The sequence below is a fragment of the Anas acuta genome, chromosome 2 (assembly GCF_963932015.1).
Source record: "Anas acuta chromosome 2, bAnaAcu1.1, whole genome shotgun sequence".
NCBI lineage: Eukaryota > Metazoa > Chordata > Aves > Anseriformes > Anatidae > Anas > Anas acuta.
This window is the reverse complement of record NC_088980.1, coordinates 8,018,840-8,037,592: the sequence shown is the minus strand read 5'-3', so window position 1 is coordinate 8,037,592 and position 18,753 is coordinate 8,018,840. Positions and strand designations below refer to the sequence as shown.

The 18,753-nt window shown below is 39.3% G+C and overlaps 1 protein-coding gene across 2 annotated transcripts in view; it reads right to left on the bottom strand.

Annotated features, from left to right (window-relative positions):
* Positions 1 to 18,753, bottom strand: part of DPP6 (dipeptidyl peptidase like 6) — a 549,348-nt gene that overhangs the window by 410,167 nt on the left and 120,428 nt on the right. The gene's annotated exons all lie outside the window — the stretch shown is intronic.

Genomic DNA, 18,753 nt, shown 5'->3' with positions numbered 1-18,753 from the left:
AATGAAGGATCCCGGAGGAGCAAAGAGGCTCCGGCGGGCAGCGGGGGAGCTGCCCGGGGGTGTCCAGCCGCTCGCAGCACGGCCGCACCGGGACGCGGGGTGACAGGTCCTGTTGCTCCAGCATCAGGCGCCGGAGTTTCCATGGCAACAGATGCTCAGGTTGAAAGGAGAGAGGGAAGTGCCAGAGTTGCTGTCCCCTCTTCTCCTCCCATGGCAAAAGCTGCCTCTTTGACCTCCAAGTTGGCCAGCGCTATTGCCATTCTCTGATGGGAAGCACACAGAGCAGGAGCCAGATCTTGGCCATTCCCAGCCACAGACTCGCTGCTGGACAGTTCACAAACTTGGTTACACTTCAGTAAGTGGACTTGAAAGGCTGAGATGTTTCTAAACACTATTCTTACTTAAAGTTTTAGCCGTTAAGAAAATACCGTCTTTGAAAGATTCAATTGCCTCAGTATAAAAACAAACAAAACCCACAACTGAGTCGATCATATACATACAATATTCTAACGTGCAGCTGTCCCTGACACTCTCCTCTCTCCCCCCCCCCCCCCCCCCCCCCCAATGATTTCAACAACTGCCTGATCAAAAAATCTCTTTACATCTAAACAGTTTCATCCGCTCCTTTTTATTTGTGTCTTCAAAGTCAGGGATGAAAAGTCTTAACATTTAGATGAAAAGGGAACCTTATCTCATGGAGAGAGAAAACAAACAACCGCTCTGCCTCCTTCCTGATGGAACTTGAAAGAAGGAATCATTTTGATCTTCAGAACTGAGATCCTGACATTTAATTAAAAAATGAGATGAACGCACAAAGCTCTAAAGTGAAGGTCTAGCTTCTAAGTCACAGCAACACACATCTCACCAGAGGTAACTCCAGAAGCTGCTTGCTCCCCTCTTAAATTATGTTTCTGCCACAAATTGACTACACATTACCAGAAGTCCGTACAGTTAGCTCCACTAAATTCCATCTTGAACTGCATTAACGGTGATTTTATGACTATTTGGAACTGGCAACAGCCAAAACTGAGGAAAAAAAAAAAAAAAAAAGGAACAGGAGAAACAAATTAAAAGCAATAATACATTTTTTACTTCTAAAGAAAACTAGGACACAAAGGAATAATCAAAGAAAGCCACAGAAAGGCAAGCCTAAACCACTAAGCAGAAAAACCACCAAAGATTAAATGTCTGAATTCAAAAGTCTCAAACAAAGAACAGGGAGAAAAAAAAAAAAAAAGAAAACAAACAAAAAAAAAAAACATTCTGCCTCACAGCACAGTTCAAAACTGAAAGAGCCACTAAGGATCAATTTAGCTCCAAATACATTCAGCTTGTGCTTTTAATTCTTAAGAATCAAGATTTCACATAATCAAGTTTGTCTAGTCATGCATGCACATATTGTTCATGTATGTGTGTACACAATTCACAGAAAAATTATATTAAGAGAACACAAAATTGCAACGTCAAATACTTTAAAAGCTCAGTGAAAAACAACCAGCCAAATGGTCCTCATCCACCAAAACTCCTGATCATGCAGCTTCGGGCTGTGATTCATTTGCCCTGAAATAAATAATCACAGCTATTTAAAGGCCTTCCTGATTCCAGCTCACTACTCCATGACAGACCACGGGCAGCAGAAACAAAGTCCTGTCATTAGCCAGGTGTTGCAGTGGGTGAAGGAAGACCATTTGCACCACTGGGAACTGCACCACACACTTCTGTAACCCTGTTGCAGTGAGTGACCTTGTGCAGAAGGGCCGAGCAGGCAGCTGGAGGCAGAAATCTCTTGAATAACCCCTCCCTGCAACAGGATTCTACCAGAATCAAGTCTGTCAGGGCCATTACTGAAAGCAGAAAGATTTCTCTGAGTCATAGGGGACCCAGATGATTTCATTAGGGACTCTGGAGAGCACTTCACTCTGCCTGTGTGCAAGCTGTTTCAGGATGTAGCTTGTCCCCCACAAGCACACATTATGGGAGTCTTGTCCGCCTCTTGGGGAGGGACACAACCCAGCACTCCTGAGTTACAGCTCAGCCTGGAAGTCCTCTACTCTGCTTGAAATTCCACGGTTAATTTGCTGTTCACCTGTGCATGACTTGGAGCCCAGAGTCCTTTACAATGTCCTGGTTATGTGACCAGATTTTCTCATACAATGTGCACAGCAACAGGGCATAGCAAATAGGACGGAGCCAAAAAAAAAAAAAAAAAAAAAAAAAAAAAGAGCACAGGAAGCATTGAGATAAGACAGTAAATGGCAACAAATTATCAGTGTATTAACAGTGGTTTTCTTACAGCAAAAGACCTGCTTAGCCTACGGTGAGATTTGAGAAGAAAGTAACTTGTATAGTCCAACACATTTAAAGAGGCAACATATTTCAGAAGTGCAACCATAAGATTAACATCTTTAAACACACATCTTATATGTAAGAAAGAATCCTTCCCTTAACTCCTAAAAACAGACCCCAAGGTACAAATCAAGGCATTTCAAAACCAACAGTGTTCTCAAGTGCCTCTTAGTTGTATATTTAATTCAGTATCCAAAGTTCTGCAAGGAGGTTTGATTCCCAACTAGTGACATTTCCATCAAAATAAAGTGTTAGCTTAAGATATTTTCCCTGCAGCTACCAAGTAACTAAGTTTTACTGGCATTTTTAAAGCACACAGATAAAAATGACACTTTGTTTTTCCATGTTGTATAAATAAACAGCATCCCCACATTCGAGCACTGTTAATGTAACACTTTCAAAAGCAGGTCAAGCCCAAGCCCTCCTGCCTTTAAAATCAGACATAAAAGACTTATTTTTGGACAAGACTTCTCAGAATGACACTGGCAAAGAGGCAATCCAACAATACTTCTCTTGGATATATTTTAAAAATATATATTACTTATGTCTGACAGGTGATTCAAGCCTTGTGAACAATTATTCATGTTACATTCTTTTGCTTTGACTAAGCAATTAATGTTTGCTTAAACTTTGAACTTGTCATCTAAATAATAGGGAAATTGTTGCAAATGGAGCTAAGCATATTTCTAGTTTATATGTGATTATTGTTATGAGCAGCTGCTTAGTGGGAAAATATTAACAAAAATTATGTTTTTAATTGTTCATGTATAGTTTTCTTTTTTATTATTTAAAATATGAGATTTTCCTTTTTGACTGAATTTCTAAAGGAATTTTAGAATATCCTGGTTAACTTTTCATATCATCCCACAAAACCCCAGATTACTATTTGTTTTAAAATGACTGCATTTATTAGTTGACAGTTGATAGGTGTTTATTAACACAAGTGTAATATCCTTCTGAGTTCTTATAATAGCAATTTTTCAGGCACTACAGAAGCAAAGATACACTAGTTTAACTCCTATTACTATTGTTAGACAAGATAAACACTTCTAACTCATGAATCTCTACTGCCTTCAGGCTTATGCCATCTATAGGTCTGCTGTCATCTAAAAACCAAGCCAAACGAGAACAGAAAGTCTCTTTCTTATGTCAGATGCACTGATACAGCAGTCCCTGAAGAAACAATTGATCACTTTCTTCTCTAATGCATGTGCTGGGGGGGACATAAAATTTTGTCAAGATAGGTGACAGTAGGGCTGCATAATACTGAGGGGCATTATATACCGTGGAACAACTATCCTGACTTACTACGTTCACTTTCTTTTACCATTATTTGTGCAAGTAGCATCTCAATGCAAATTCTGTAGAAACGCAGCATTGAGGGAACCTGGTACATAAAAAGGCACATTTCTTTCTGTCATCACAGAGATTACTCTAAAAAATAATCCTCCAGGCCTTACAAATATAAATTAATTAATTAATTCAAAAAAAAAAAAAAAAAAGCTTTCCATAAGCAAGGGTGGAATAATAGCAGAGCAGTATTGGAAAAAAAAAAAAGTTTCTGGTCACATTAAGAATAATTTAATGATTAGATGGAGGCTTTTTCGAGGAAAAATGTTACTCGCATACTGGGAAGAGTAGGCAAGATGACCTTACAGGATACAAGTCTGGGGGAAGAAACCAAAGTAGGCTGGAAGAAAAGGCTGCTCAAGGGAAGAGATGGACCCAGGGTGAGCAGTGAAGAAAGAAAAATGTAAGCACATAGAATAGGCAAACATGCAGTGAAGTACCAGGAGGGCTGAGAGAGAGAGGAGGTAAAGGCAACTGGGGTCAAAGAAGCAAAGAAGAAACGGACCAAAGCTGGCAGAGATGGAAACCACCAGCACCTCTGGAGAGCTGGGAGATGCACTGGAGTGCTACAAGGTTAATTGGAGCCATACAATGAGAGGATTTTCAAAGAGAGGGATCAGCCACTCCAGAGGGTGCTGCCAATACCTGATGTATAACTGTTTGCTCTGTGCTCAGTAGAATGGAGATTTTATCTACCAGAAGTCTTGATACACAGCTAGGTCTCATTGAATGAAACTAAGAACATGTTGCTGAGTATCAGCAAGCTCTTCCCGGTAGTATGTGCGTTACTGTTTCTAAAGGAAATAGGTGAAAGTCTTAATGCCGAGGACATTTATAAATAGCCTGTATGAGGCACTAGAAAATGTGCTGTAAGGAATAATTCTGCCGGCTGGCGAAAGGATAGACCACATGACAGGGAAGGTCTTTCCCATCCCTAGTTTTTATGATTTTGCAAGTGGTACAGGGGAGATAAAAGGCAGAAAAAAAAGATAGAAGGTAGTGCCTAGAACAATGGTTGCACCACTTTGCTGTCAGAAAAGGTAACAGCAAAGCCTAAGTAAAAGAAGGTACCGATGCACATGTGTTTGTGAAGCTGCACAGCACAATGGGGTCCTGGTCTACCACTGGACCAAGTACTGTAATACATAAAAATAGTAATTTGTATTGAAGTCTGTCTTTCTTGCCTTAATTAATATTCTGTCTTTGGAAGCTTTGTCTGGGAAAAGCTAGGATGAGATCCCAATGCCATGTCTTCAATACAAGCAAGGAAGTTAAGCATTAAAGTTACAGATAAATAAATTTTTCTTTGGATGCCAAGAGCTGTTGGCAGCCATGCAAGACCCAACTAATGTTGCTGAACTGGTCTCTATTATTCTCTGCTTTGCAACGTGTTACTATTTGATGCTTAAGTTAGATATGCCAATGACAACAATCAGTTTGTTTGATTAAAACAGTCTCTCAGGGGAGTTCACCAGTAAGAAAAGGAAATAAATTTAGCTTCTGAAAGACAACAAAAATTGTTGAAAGCCAGTAACAGTAACCATTTTGCATAAGTATCCACTGACACTTCAGTCAGCTTCTTCAGACTGGCTCTGTCTCGAGGCCAGAGATTATGTTCAGCTCTGTACATGACGGAGATACACAAGGTTCCTGCTCCCTCTTATGTCTGTGAGCCACATATGCACATCCTTAATTGCCCATGCTGGGAGGAGCTGATGCCATTCCTCTCTAATTCAGCACTATAAAAATGGTAGCGGAAATTCTGAATTTCCACTTGCCAAAGAGAATTCGTGCATGCAAAATCATAGAGAAGCAGAAGGGATTTAATCAGTCAGCATTTCAGATGCATGCCAAGGACTTCTAAGGGAATAGACAAGACAAAATGGTTTCATTTAAAGACCTCTTCATTTAAAGACCTCTTCTTTACAACATAGAGATTTCCTTTAAACAGATTTGTGACTCTTTGGACTATCTGTCACTAAACTGACAGCTTTCTTTTTGGTTGGAAAAGAACTAAAACCTAGACTGAGTAAAGGGCTCATGGGATGTAATGACACAATTTTAGGATTTGGACTCACAGAGCTAAAAGGAGAACCTAGACAGAAATATGAATATGCAAAGAAACAAGCATATGCTTGTCCTGCCCATTTGCCTTTATAAGCATGTCCATATTTGTCTTCAAGTATATCCTGCCCATTTGTCTCCATAAATTGATTAAAAAAAAAAAAGCTTACCAGTTCACTAATAGTTTTCTAAGTACAAAGTACTCCATTCATCCAATTCATCTGTCTAAGTAATATAAAGTATAAAACAACTGAGGCTCTCAGAGGCTATTTTAAACATTTGTTAATGCTTTCAGTCAACTGCCATTGTGTAACTGCAAATATACTGGATTATCAATGGCTGTCCAAACAGTGTATTCATTTTTCAAGAGGTGGGAGACACAAGGACAAGAATGGAATACTGCTAGGAGATCAATAAATTACATCCTTACAGATTTTACACAGGTTTATGAACACACTTATCTAGTATCAACAGACAAGCTACCCAAAGAGAGATTTTCATTTTAAATACCTCTTAGGATGTGCTTTGATTTAACTCATCAATATATGTGCTTCCTTCCAACTTTAATGCTGTCTTTTAGAGTATGTCAGAGACACAGGTCAGCTTTGTAAAGGTGTTTAGTAATGTGAGGCACTGGAGTTACCGAGATCAGATCAGTGATGTTGTAATCAATATAGGCCACTGCTTCAGAAAATTCCAGTGGATATTCCCATGTATCTTTGCATATTTTTGGCATGTACCTACATTTAGGAGTATTTGATTTTTGGCTGCCAGTTAAGTGAATGTAGACCTTATTGTCTTGCTAAGTAACATCTTCAAAAAATAGGTAAACCTAAGCTTTGTGAATCAATGCACACACACGTCTAGTCCCTCCCGACTCAGAAGTAAATCTACATGTATATTTATTTGCATATGCCAGGGAATCATAAAAGTACGTCAAGTGAACCAAATAAAAGTTAGTTTTCATGCCAAGTAAAAACTAACTTCAAGGATATTCAATAATTTCACCGCAAAGACAGAAGCAACCCAGGACTCTGCTAATCAAGAAAATACAAGCTGCTTCATAATGATCTGAATGTGACTGTGACAAAGGCAATCCTGTGAAATTTTGACTGTTAGTGGTAATTTCAAAACTCTGAAAGAAGTCTAATTTGCTTTTCCAGTGGAAAAAAAATCTAATTCCCTCCAAGTTATGCAAGCACCCAGCAGCATTCAGATCCTCTTGTTCCTCTCCACAAAGCAGACAAGCAGCAACTAGGCAGCTAAAAATGTCACAACAGAGCTCCAAGAAACAACCATTGAGTCCATCACAGATGACACCAACAAAACTTCAGCAGCACAGACAGTGCTGCATTTTGTAAATGCACCAACACTGAAAGCAATGGCTGAGAAAATGAAGGCACCATGATTTAAGACAATAACAATTTCTGTTGAAACTCCACTTGTTACACTAGCTGATTCCTCCCCTCCAGGAACCGCTACCAGCAACAAGCAGACAGAAATGACAGCACTGTTTATCTGAAATTTAAGGTTCTTGATAATGATGAAATTGTTTCTCAACACTGCATCTTCAATGATCTCATATAAATAACTGCACTAAAACCTTCTTCCATTTCATGAGACTGGGCAAAGTTTACAATTTTTCTGTGAATTGTTTATTCTAGATATTATTCACCATTTAAAATATATTTTTCCTACCTAGTAACTCAGTAAAACAGAATTCAGCACTGATTCTGGGGATAATAAATTCCTTGAAAATATCTTTTACTGAGAAGCAACCATCCTCATCCAATGGAACACATTCTTGTATTGGTATTGCTTGGTATTTTTGTAAGTGGATGACACTTCACAACAATTAGCATGGCCTACTTGTGTCATCTGCACACATACGGGTCCTTCAACATAAAGCACACATGGCCCTGACAGTTGCGGCACATTATGACAAATGCGGGCAACAACTTGTCAGAGGTGGAAATATTTGCTGGATAACAGAGACAACACAACCAGAAAGTGGGACAGTCACCCCAAAGAGGAGTAAACCTGCATTTTGGCCAGAATTTGGGATGTCATATTGAATTTGTAAGAATTTAAATGACCTAGGATTTTCCCATCAAAGGCATTTTCTTCATCTTGAAACCCTCTGAGCTTTCTTTGTATTTAAAATGAAAGAAAACAGTCACATTGAGCTCAAATCTTTGGATTTTGCTGGTCTATTAAGCCCAAAATAGTGTTTCTTTCAGAACACTCAGCAAGACCTATTTCTACATAAACAAACTGGCTGTGATTTCAGCTTTGGCATGCTTTTTCTAGGGAGCTGTAGAGAAGCACTCCTCTTTTTCTTTAATGCACCTGTGTTTTGGGTTTATGATCCAGTGCTGAGTTGCTCCTTGTTCTTGTGGCTGAGTTAACTGGGATGCTGGCTCTGAGCTCCAGCTCCTCGCTCTGCCACGAGCACTTTGACTATTCTCTAGCCAGGCTACCTAGTTTAAGAGGTAGCAGGAGCCACATGTCCTTCCACCTCACAAGCCCCACATGTGCCCCGAAATGTTTCAAAGTAGGTTTGTGGGTCAGCTGCAATGCGGGCTGCCAGCACATCCCAACTTAGTACTGCAGCCAGGGTGGGAGAGGTCTGATTGCACCTTTCTGCTTATTTTAGGAGCAGCCTAAGGCAAGTTTACAAAGTAATCTCTCTCATGCTCCTTTGTGTCACTGGTAGTGCCTTTATATAGAAAATAATAAAATAAAAAGGATCACAATGTGATTTCTAAGCTGACAGTGGGCCTTTAAGGTGAAAGCACAGATATTATATCAAATATGCTCCATCACACATAATTTTTGTCTGTTATCTACTTTGTATTAGAAATAGCTGTTATTTCTTTATCAGATCCCTTTGGAAACTCACTACTCTTAGACCCTGCCCTCTGCTGACATGTTTCTCTTGTGAACACAATGCAGTCTGTTATGTACATGACAGCCTAGATGGTACACTTTAAATGAGATGAGTCTTTCATGGGAAGAGAGGACAAAAAAAGAATGAAGTGAGGACAGAATAGAGCTAAAATGTTAGCAAGTTCTATTTCCTATGTAGAATAACTGGGAGAAAGGGGAAAAATAATGATATTTAACATTTAAATTCAAATTTTCTTAATCATTATCAGAAGATAAATAATTGTCACAATATAATTTTATAAATAGGAATCTGGATCACTTTGTGACCTTAAGAAACAACATCGTTTTGTTTACAGAGTCTGTCAAGCCTGTTCTGAGTTTGATGCAGAAAACATGCCAGACCTGGCAGAAGTTGCAGTGGCAAACAAGCAGCTGTGCTATTCTGCTAACCTGCAGCATTAGCAGCAACCACACAATGCAGTGCCAGTGTGGAGGAAGCTCTTCCACTCCCATCAGCTTGTGCCCTCTGCCCAGCACGCACTATTACAAGTGACAAGAGAGAAGGCGTTTTGATATCTATTTTCACTTAAGGCCCTTAAAGTGGAGACAACATCCATTAAGACTTACAGTAAACTTCTGAAATAAAACCCCTCATTGGTGTTTTACAGATGAGGACCAGCATAGGTAGGTGATTTGCTCTCACAACTCTGTACAGGGGGCAGAATTGCTCACAGACATCATGCTAGGGCCACTTATTTGATGGGGTAATGACTCTTTTTTCTTTCTGCAAGCATTGAGAGAGCTCAGCAGAATGAAAAGGAGGTGGAGCATCAGCAGAGATGCCACTTGCAAACTTTGGAAGCAACAGGCTCCAACCCAGGGCCACTCATCCGTTCCAGTTCTCACCTGGCTGCTTAAAATTGGCAGCTAACAGGAATAAATAAATAACTAAATAATAATAATAAAACTGTAATCAGAGACCCTCATGACAAAGCTAGTAAAACTTTCCTCCTCAGTCATTACAAGCGATGTCACTAATGGGGGGGAAGAAGGGGTGCTCAAGCAATTTGGGTTCGCAGTCCTACTGTTGCTCATGCCACAGGTCTAGTACGCTTGCAACTATGGTCTTGAGAAGAACCCTAATATGCTGGTTTCTCTTTCTGTAGGGTCCTCACATTATTTATTCCTGCACAACTGACAGAAAAGCCAAAGTTACTGCAGTCAGAGTGAATGCTTTATGCTCTAAACAAAATCATTTGACAGTCAAAAAAACTTCCCTGAGTCCCTTGCTCAGATTCCAGTGTGATTAATTGGATTCAGCGGGAGTTTTACCTGAGGAAGGAGTGCAGGATCTGACAATAGCTGAGCAGGTCAGCCCAAAACATTAAAATGATTCATTGCCCTAGAAATAAACATTTGAAAAACATTGTAAATACAGATCCGCATCACCACTTGAGGGTGCTGCAGTAGTTCTTAACTTTTAACTCAAAGATGTGCTGCCAGGCAGGTATTGTACACAGAGCGACGCACAATAATTCACTTAATTATTTCCATGGAGGTACTTAGGAAATTTGAGCTAAATTCACACAAAATACAAGGTCTGAACAGGAGATCTTAGTCTGCAATAAAAATTTAAATCCTAAAACCTTTCCAGCTAACTAAGGTGATAAAATGGGATTCTCCTTAAAAAGAGATAGAAAAAGCAAAATAGAACAAAAGAGAACCATCAATTACACAAGCACACATATTTCCAACTTCAAAAAAAAAAAATCATTACAAATATGAATTCCCTGCTCTTTGCACACATTCCCTTTGAATGTAGTAGTGGAGAATGTTTTCCAATGCATACCAAATTGATTTTGTTATAAACTATTACAGGATTATGGGCCATTTGAATAGTCTTCACTACAGGAAATGCATAGAACTAGTCTCTGTGGGAAATATATTGTATAGTCAGTAAAACACAAAGCAATACCAAAATACAATAGATAATGATTCAAAAGAAGCCACAGCAACCTAAATGCAGAATTAGTCAAACACTATTTAGGATTCTCCTATTTTGTATCACTTCCCTTTTATCATAATGGACAATATTTGTTCACAAGGATATATAAACATGAAAAAAAAAAAAAAAAGAACAGATTATAATGAAGTTAAAAGAAATCCCTATATTTGTGAAATATGTGAAAACATAGTGACTGCACATGAAACGTGCTCTGGTTTGGAAAGCATGTTCCTTCATCTGAGTCTTATTAGACACTCCAGAGAGCTGGTCAGGAAGTATTTGATGATACCCTTGAAAAATGCTGATCCATTGAAGTTAAAACTGCTGGTAGAAAAAAGGTTGGTTTAAAACAAAATGCCCAGTTCAAAGACAGTTGTGGAGGGGGATTTATTGCTTAGGGACAGAAGATATACACGCACTGATTTCAAACTGAAAATAACTACAATTTATTTCCAGAAATTAAGTGTTTTTGAAATATCAATGAAGAACAGTAAAACAAAAAGGCTAAATTGGAAAAACAAACAAACAAATAAAATAAATAAATCATTTCCAACTAATTTTATTCTTTGGTTTGCCACAGAGCAGATATTTCCTTGACTGATTACCCATCCCAATACAGAGCAGCAACAACAGAACTGGAAACCTGAGTTCTGTTCAACTCCATTCTCTTTGTTGCGTGCCAAAGAGAACATGTTAGGTTGAAAGGTAGAATTACCTGGTCTTGAAATTAAAGCACTGCAGTTAACTAAAGAAGTAACACTGCCCTGGTGTAAGAGTGAAGATCGTCTGTGAACAGGTAAATACTAGGAATAGTCCTGTGCAATAAGAGATGGAGCGTCTCAGCCTCCCATGTCCTTTCCTCTAGATTCAACAAGTTGCTGCTGAAGTCAATGCTGTCTGCTTCCCTGATCCACAGCATGCCTCTCCCAAAGCTGTACCCACACAGAAATAGACCTGTCTCCATTTTAAAAGAAAATTGATTTAACCCCAGTTAACACCTTTATGCATTGCATGTGCAAAGCTGAAAAAATAGTTGTGATTTCTTTTCATATTAAAGGAAAACAAAGAAAATGCAATGAGATGCAAGTGAGTGAGTCAAGGAGAGCCAGAGCCAGAATTTCATTCTGCAAATGATATGCTTAGCTACGCACTTCGTTGGCCTTAGTCCTCTAATAGACTGGAGTCATTTGGCCCCTATATTGTTATAGTCAGCATCAGAAAAAGAGACCAAAAGCTACAGCATAATCTTTATGGGGATGGGAGTAAGTCCTGAACCTATATAGCAACACATTGTTTCACTAGGGCATCTAAAATTAGAGCCAATATGTCAATATTCCCCTTCTTTATAAAAAGTGTGTTAGAAATAGGCAGGCAATTTGACATTATGTGGGTTTTTGTATAGCCTATTCATTTCTACAAGGCATTGTTCAACTAGTTATTTTTAAATTTTCATTATTTTGCAGACAGTGCCCTGATTATTCCTCTGAGAAGGGTAACCTTTTAAATATCTCTATAAATGCCTTTACACATAATTAACATTAGTACAAGGCTTACCTCCTCGCCTCTACCAAGGTCACAGATACCAGGTGAACATTTCCAATGAGTAAAAGAAAATGTATATGTATTTTATTTTATTTTTACAAGTTAGAGAACTGCTGTGGGGACATTTTAAAGACAAAAAGCAGAAGAAAGTAGAATACTATCTTGGCCTCATTTAGAACAAAAGTCAGTCTCACACTGCTTTATATGGAGCTCCAGCCTGGCCGACATGTATAGGAAGAGTCGGCAAACAGGCCACAGAGAAGTGATTTGGCTGTCGGATGCAGAGACAGAAACTCCTGATTACTGACTCGCATCTTCATGACGTGTGAAATTATGCCTCCAGCATAACGATGCATTTACCTCCTATTAACTTCAGTCAGACCAAGATTAAATTTTGGGCAAGCTGTTTGATTCTGTTTAACTTACCCCAGGAATAAAATGTGTGCAGAATAATCTCCACTTACCCAGGTGGGCTGTGAAGATTAATGGTAGGAAGGCACCTGGATGCCAAGGACAGGCATTTGTCCTAGTTATGTCTACATATGAAGAACGATCAGGCTCTTTTGAATCCCAGAAAATGGTCACAGTTGCTTTAATATACATATTCAAGATAAAGAGTTGAGAACCGGAAGACCAGAATAGTTGGAATTATTAAGTAACATATAACACTGTAAATATTTTTCCTTGGGAAAAAGGTCAGCATTAGAAGTGTGAGACATCTTTTTATGTTAGAATAACTTGTACCACTTTCTCATCAGTCATGTATTTCCATAACTCTGCTTTCTTTAAGTCATCTTATTTAGTAAGAAGGATTTATGTTGTGTGGAAAATAGCACCACAGAAAAGGCATATTTATTAAGTCTGCCATTGCAGAATCTTTTGTATTAGATAAGTGGTAGCAGCACTTAATTTTTTCAATAAATAAGTTTGTTATTTATTGCACACTCCAACCTTATATTTCATTCAGTTTAATTATACTGTAACTTGCTGGATAACATTTCTAATTTTCCTTCTGTAAATAACTGGTATCATAGCAGATGCCTGTAAGCACTCATTTCAAATGAGGAATGCTTGTCACATATTAAATCAACGTGGTTTGCTATGCACAAATGTTTTTTAAACATTCAAATCTTAGGGCTGAAATATTTCATTTAAAGGAGCCTGTGGTTGCTTTGTGTCAATGTACACAGGAGAGAGTGACAGATGTGTAAACACTGAATTACAGCCTCCTGCAAAACCCTCAAATTTCTTCATAGGATAACAGAATCATTTCAAAACATCTGCACTCCTACAGGCATGTCCTGAGCAGTGCACTTGCTGCATAACAGGATTTACTATGCTTTTACTCTACTTCTGTGCAGTTTTCATAAAAAAAAAAAAAAAAAAAAAAAAAAAGGACAACAAAGAGATTGCATTATTCCTGTTCCTTCCTGTTCCACATTCTCCCTCCATGGCTTCACTAGATGAGCAGGAATACTGCTAATTAGTAGAGGCAATTAGTAAGAGATTGTTAATGTTTCACTGAAACACAAATAGCAAAAGATAAATAATTCCTCCCTTAAGATCTAAACCAGAAGAATAATTAACAGCTGGAGGAGGCACACACTCCAGAACTGCAGCCAGTTATCCAGTTTCTTCAAGCAAATGTGTGTTTTCACATGATATTCATTATTCAAGTATCTGTCCTGTATCAGCAAAGCCCCTGCAAAGTTCTCTGCTGAATTCAATGACAGAAGGATTACACTTGAAGTTGGAAATGCTCATCCACATAAATGGGTGATGACCATATGGCCCATAAGAAATAGGCCATAAGACCCATAAGAAATGTTGCAATGTTCGGTTGGCACAGGAGTCTTCAGGACTTCAGTTTTATACTATGGTGAGAACAGCCTGGATGCTCACATCACCAGCCAGCCTGCTGGCTTCATCACCAGCCAGCACCCTCTGCTTTGTGGAGGGCTACAGTCCTGTCTGTTTCACCCCTTGCATTTTCCACCTTTTTCAGCCTCTTTCCAGAAAGGATAATGCTTGACTGCTTCTCACCATGTAGGAACTTCTTTTGCTCCTCAAGAGCAGTGAGAAACATGCAAAGGAGAATTAATGCTTATCAGCAGCCCTGGGTTTTAAATCAGGATGCCTTGAAAAAACAGCTGAAACTAACTCATCCTTCCTTTCTTGCTGCCTCAGGTAGTGAGGTGCCCTACCTCATTTCCCTCTAGAAGGCATCTTTCCATGCTCTGTGGTGATGTTCTCCATGCTCCTCTTCCCTGGAACACAGGCAGTTCTTCTCAAGCTTGTCACTACACAAGGCTCCTTGCTTTCTAAGCCCATGATATATGTGTTTCACCCAATATAGCAATTCTGACTTACCATTTACCTGGACAAGGACAGAGAAGAGGTAGGTTTCCCCTTTCTTCCCCCTAGGATCCTGGGTTTTTAGGCAGCAGATGAGGAGGTTGTGGAGCTGATGGCATGCTACACACCTCCCTCACTTCCATCCTACAAGAAGCACCACATGCTCCTGCATACAGACTGCCTCCTCACACAGGAATGGACAGAGGGCAGGGGCAGCTCAGGAAGGCAGCACTCCAGAAGCAGTGTTTCTGTGCCTGGCTACTTTCCTGTTTCTAGGTTCACCGGTGAGCTGAGGAAGTATGGAATGATTCGCATCCATTTCTTAAAATCAAACCAAATCAATGAGATGCTCTGTGTCTGCAGCACTGAGCAAAGGGGAGTAGCGGAAGAAAGGGTTATTTATAGATGAGAATGGAAACACTGCATGTGTTGTGACAATTTATTTGTTTATTTAGATACAAAATGATTAACAAATTTGCCTCTCCATGGCTCTCAGTGCCCTAACATCATTAACCACTCAAACAAATTTCAACAGCTTTAAAGTAATCAGTTTTACAGAAACCCAGTCAGCCAGCCACTTTCACAGCTAACACTTGCTTCAGTGGTGGAAGAAGAAAACCTTAAGTCCTCACTGCTTTTTACAGCACACTCAAATTCTTGAAATATGTGCTGTTTCAGATCTGTGATTAGGAACACAATCAAGAGTCCTGGAGAACAGTCTGCTAATTGACTTAGCTTTTAATCAGCATACAGGTCAGACACCCTTCTGATCTCAGGTCCGTGATGCAAGCATGATTCTTGTGCTAAACCAGCCCCAGGCACATAGATCATAACTGGCATCTAATGCACCACCCGTGACCTAAAAATGGCCAGCAGAGATCCTGAGCTGGCCATGCCAAGGAAAATGTTTCCCTCAGAAAGAAAATCTGTGTATGTCCCTAGCTGCCTTGTGACAAAGTGACAATAATCTGCCCAGAGATGATGAGGCATGGAAAAGGCAACTGAAAAGAAATGTCTGTAGGCATTGTCCAAAGGGCAATGAATGCAATTTCCTCCTTTCCAAGTCACGATTAAATGTAATTTCCTCCTTCCCAAAGCACGATCTTATTCATCTGTTTCCTCATCCTACCTTCATGATCTCAGTATTGCCAAATATGAAGTTCAGCTGCTCAATTGAATCCATACCCAAACTTGAGTAGAGAGTGAAACTGACTGCCAGCACTCCAGATTCACTTTTGAAAATGCCAGCAAGTATGTCAGTGTTTATGTACATGTACACACACACATGCACACACATACACAAAACTCTGACATGGCATGGCAAAGTTTGGAATCTCAATCCAGATAGCAAAAATACAAGGCTTCCAAACTATTATCTGTGACAGTCTGAAGCTGGAACTCAAGCTTGATCCAAAATCTGCTAAAGATGAAGGAGGTCATTCCACAAGAAGGAAAGTCTTCATAGGGTATTAGGCCTCCAGGTAGTGAAAGAAGAAGTGAATACGCCCTAAACCGAAAATTAACCCCAGATAGGTGCTAGATAGAGGAGTAGAACATTTATGAGACACTACATTCATTTATGTCATTATTTATATGTGAGAAATCAGATTTCCAGTTTATTTGTACAGAAAAACAAAACAAAACAAAACACAAACAGCCACATCATGATGTTTAAATAAGCAGTCTTGATATTTCAGTAAGCTTTGCTCTTTATACAATAGGGCAGTATTTCACTCTCCTCAGGCACTCTGAATTTTACCTGACACTCTTGCCTGTACATGTCTTTCATGATTCCAGCACAAATGGGTATGTTTCAAAGCACCAACGGTTATTTCACTAGTGTACCGCAATGCAATAGAATATACAACATATTGCAGCTACAAAATACATTTTAATCTTTCAGAAACCTGCATCCTGTTGATGACCCACAAAAGGGAGAAGCTCAGCTAAGCTATTTCATTACTTAGCTTCCCTGGCCAAGCCTCTTATGTTAAAAGTGGAGAAATGAGTCCAAATGAACTGATCATCTGCAATAGGCAAGTTTCTTCCTACTATTTGAAAAGCAAATATGCACATGAAAATAGCCTTCTGTATGCGCCAAAAGGGCAGAAGGATCCTTAGGCTCGGTGGCCTATTCTATATTGTAGTATTCTATATATTATTGTAGTATTCTATCAATACTACAAACTTGTATTAGGTGGGCATTGTTCTTTTCCAGCTGGAATTACACTGGTTTCCTTGTAGCAAAGCAATATGCAGAACTAAAGTGGCACAGAAAGAGTTGCATAGAAGTAACTTTTAATACCACCCACTTTGCTCAATTCCTTACTTCAGATTTCCTTCCTATTTCTGAGATTAACACTGACTTAATACAGCTTTTTACATCCACCATTGCCATGATTAATGGAAACAGATTTGTCCCTTTCGCTTAATTGTAAACAGCAGAGGTCAGGCTATGTGCTAATTTAAACTTCAGACAATCCTACTGGTGTCGATTGGATCATGTATGTGGCAAAATGTAGTTTCAGCTGAAGTTCAGTCTCCTGCATCTTGACAAATATCTTTTGTGATGCTCTAACAGGTGCATAGCAAGGAGAGTTATTTACAGCAGAGGGTATTTTGCACTGCTGCTCCCAGACTGTGGCACTTGTATACGGCATCACACAACAAACCACTGTCCTAAAACCAGACAGTAAAGGCAGGAAGGTAGGGAAGAAAGATCATGCAGTTTTGCAGAATAGCAGAACTCAGAAAGCACAGTTTTTCTATTGAGAAATCTCTAATAGTAAGATTCTGTAGCGTCTAATGAGGTATTAGCTCTGACCTGAAGTTTGTCCTGCAGGTGGGGCATTTCATAACAATTCCTCCTGTATAAGGTTTCTAGTACTTGTTAAGACAAAAAATTACACTTCAGCCTCCCTTCAAGGGGCTATGAATTGTCTTTACTTATCTGACTACCTATTTCTAAAGAAAATTGTAGCAATACAGACTTCTACCCTAAGATAGCTCTGGTGAAGGTCAGTAGATTTTAAAATTACTTTGATAGGGGAAATAAGAGACACACAAGCATGACTGCAAATATGTCACTTTCTTTGGAAATCTGGGAAGAAAAACAACAACAATAAACACAAGAGAATGCATTAGAAAAAAAATATACTTACTACCTACAGTTGGGGTTTTCAGTCAGTGGAAGTAAGCATGCTTAAAACTTATGGACTCTCAAATGACACTCTGGAAGGGCATCCTTCTTTCCACTGACTACAGCAAGCCCAGATTCCTCCCTAATCCACTTGAACCGAATACCTAGAATGAAATGATCTGAATATACTTTAAATTGACACATTCAGAGAGAAAAAGCTCTGTGGATCTAGTGCTCCCCCTTCCCTCCAAACACTCCCTTCCACGGAACCAGCAAGTTTCCTTTGAAGAATGATTTCAAAGGTTTGATGCTCTCTGGGTCTGAGACATTCTATGACCTGCCCCACAAGAGCTGTGAGGCAAAGCAATTTCTGAAGGACTTCTAGGGAGAGAAGCAACTGGACTATTGAAGCAGAGCTGGCACAAACCTGAGAAGTGGCAAGATTTCAAAGGCACAAAGCTTTTGTGGGAATTTTCTGGCATAGATCTGACACACCCTCTGGGATATATGAGAATATTAAGATGCCATGTGATGTGGGTACTGTTTCAGCAAAAGAAAGATGATAAATTTGGACAAAGCATTTGTTCCTCACATCATTTCAACATACATAAAACAAATGGAACCATATGTACAGAAAAGTCAATACCATTCCTGCACCTGTCACTACTGGAAGGCCATTTGGGATCATACCTTCAATTTTATTTGTGGTAATGCTTCATCCCAGACTCAGCTGCAGTCAGTGGAGTTCTGTCTGAATAATAGATAGGACAGGCAGTAGGATAACTGGTAAGCAAGGACTGTGGGCATTTCCTGAAATGCCTCAAAAATCTCAAATATCTGAACACAACTAGGGAAATATCAACAGATATACGTGGAATTAAAACTAATGAAAGAAAAAAGGAGGTTTTCTGTTTCTTTGTTTTCCTCCAGCAGTGCATAGGAACCCCAAACATGGTCAGTCTCAGTGTAATATAAATGTGCACATATAAATGTGCACTGTAAGCCAAATAGCTCTCTGAAGAGCTTACAGTTTTCAGAGGCAAGGCAGAAGGTGAGAAAGCAA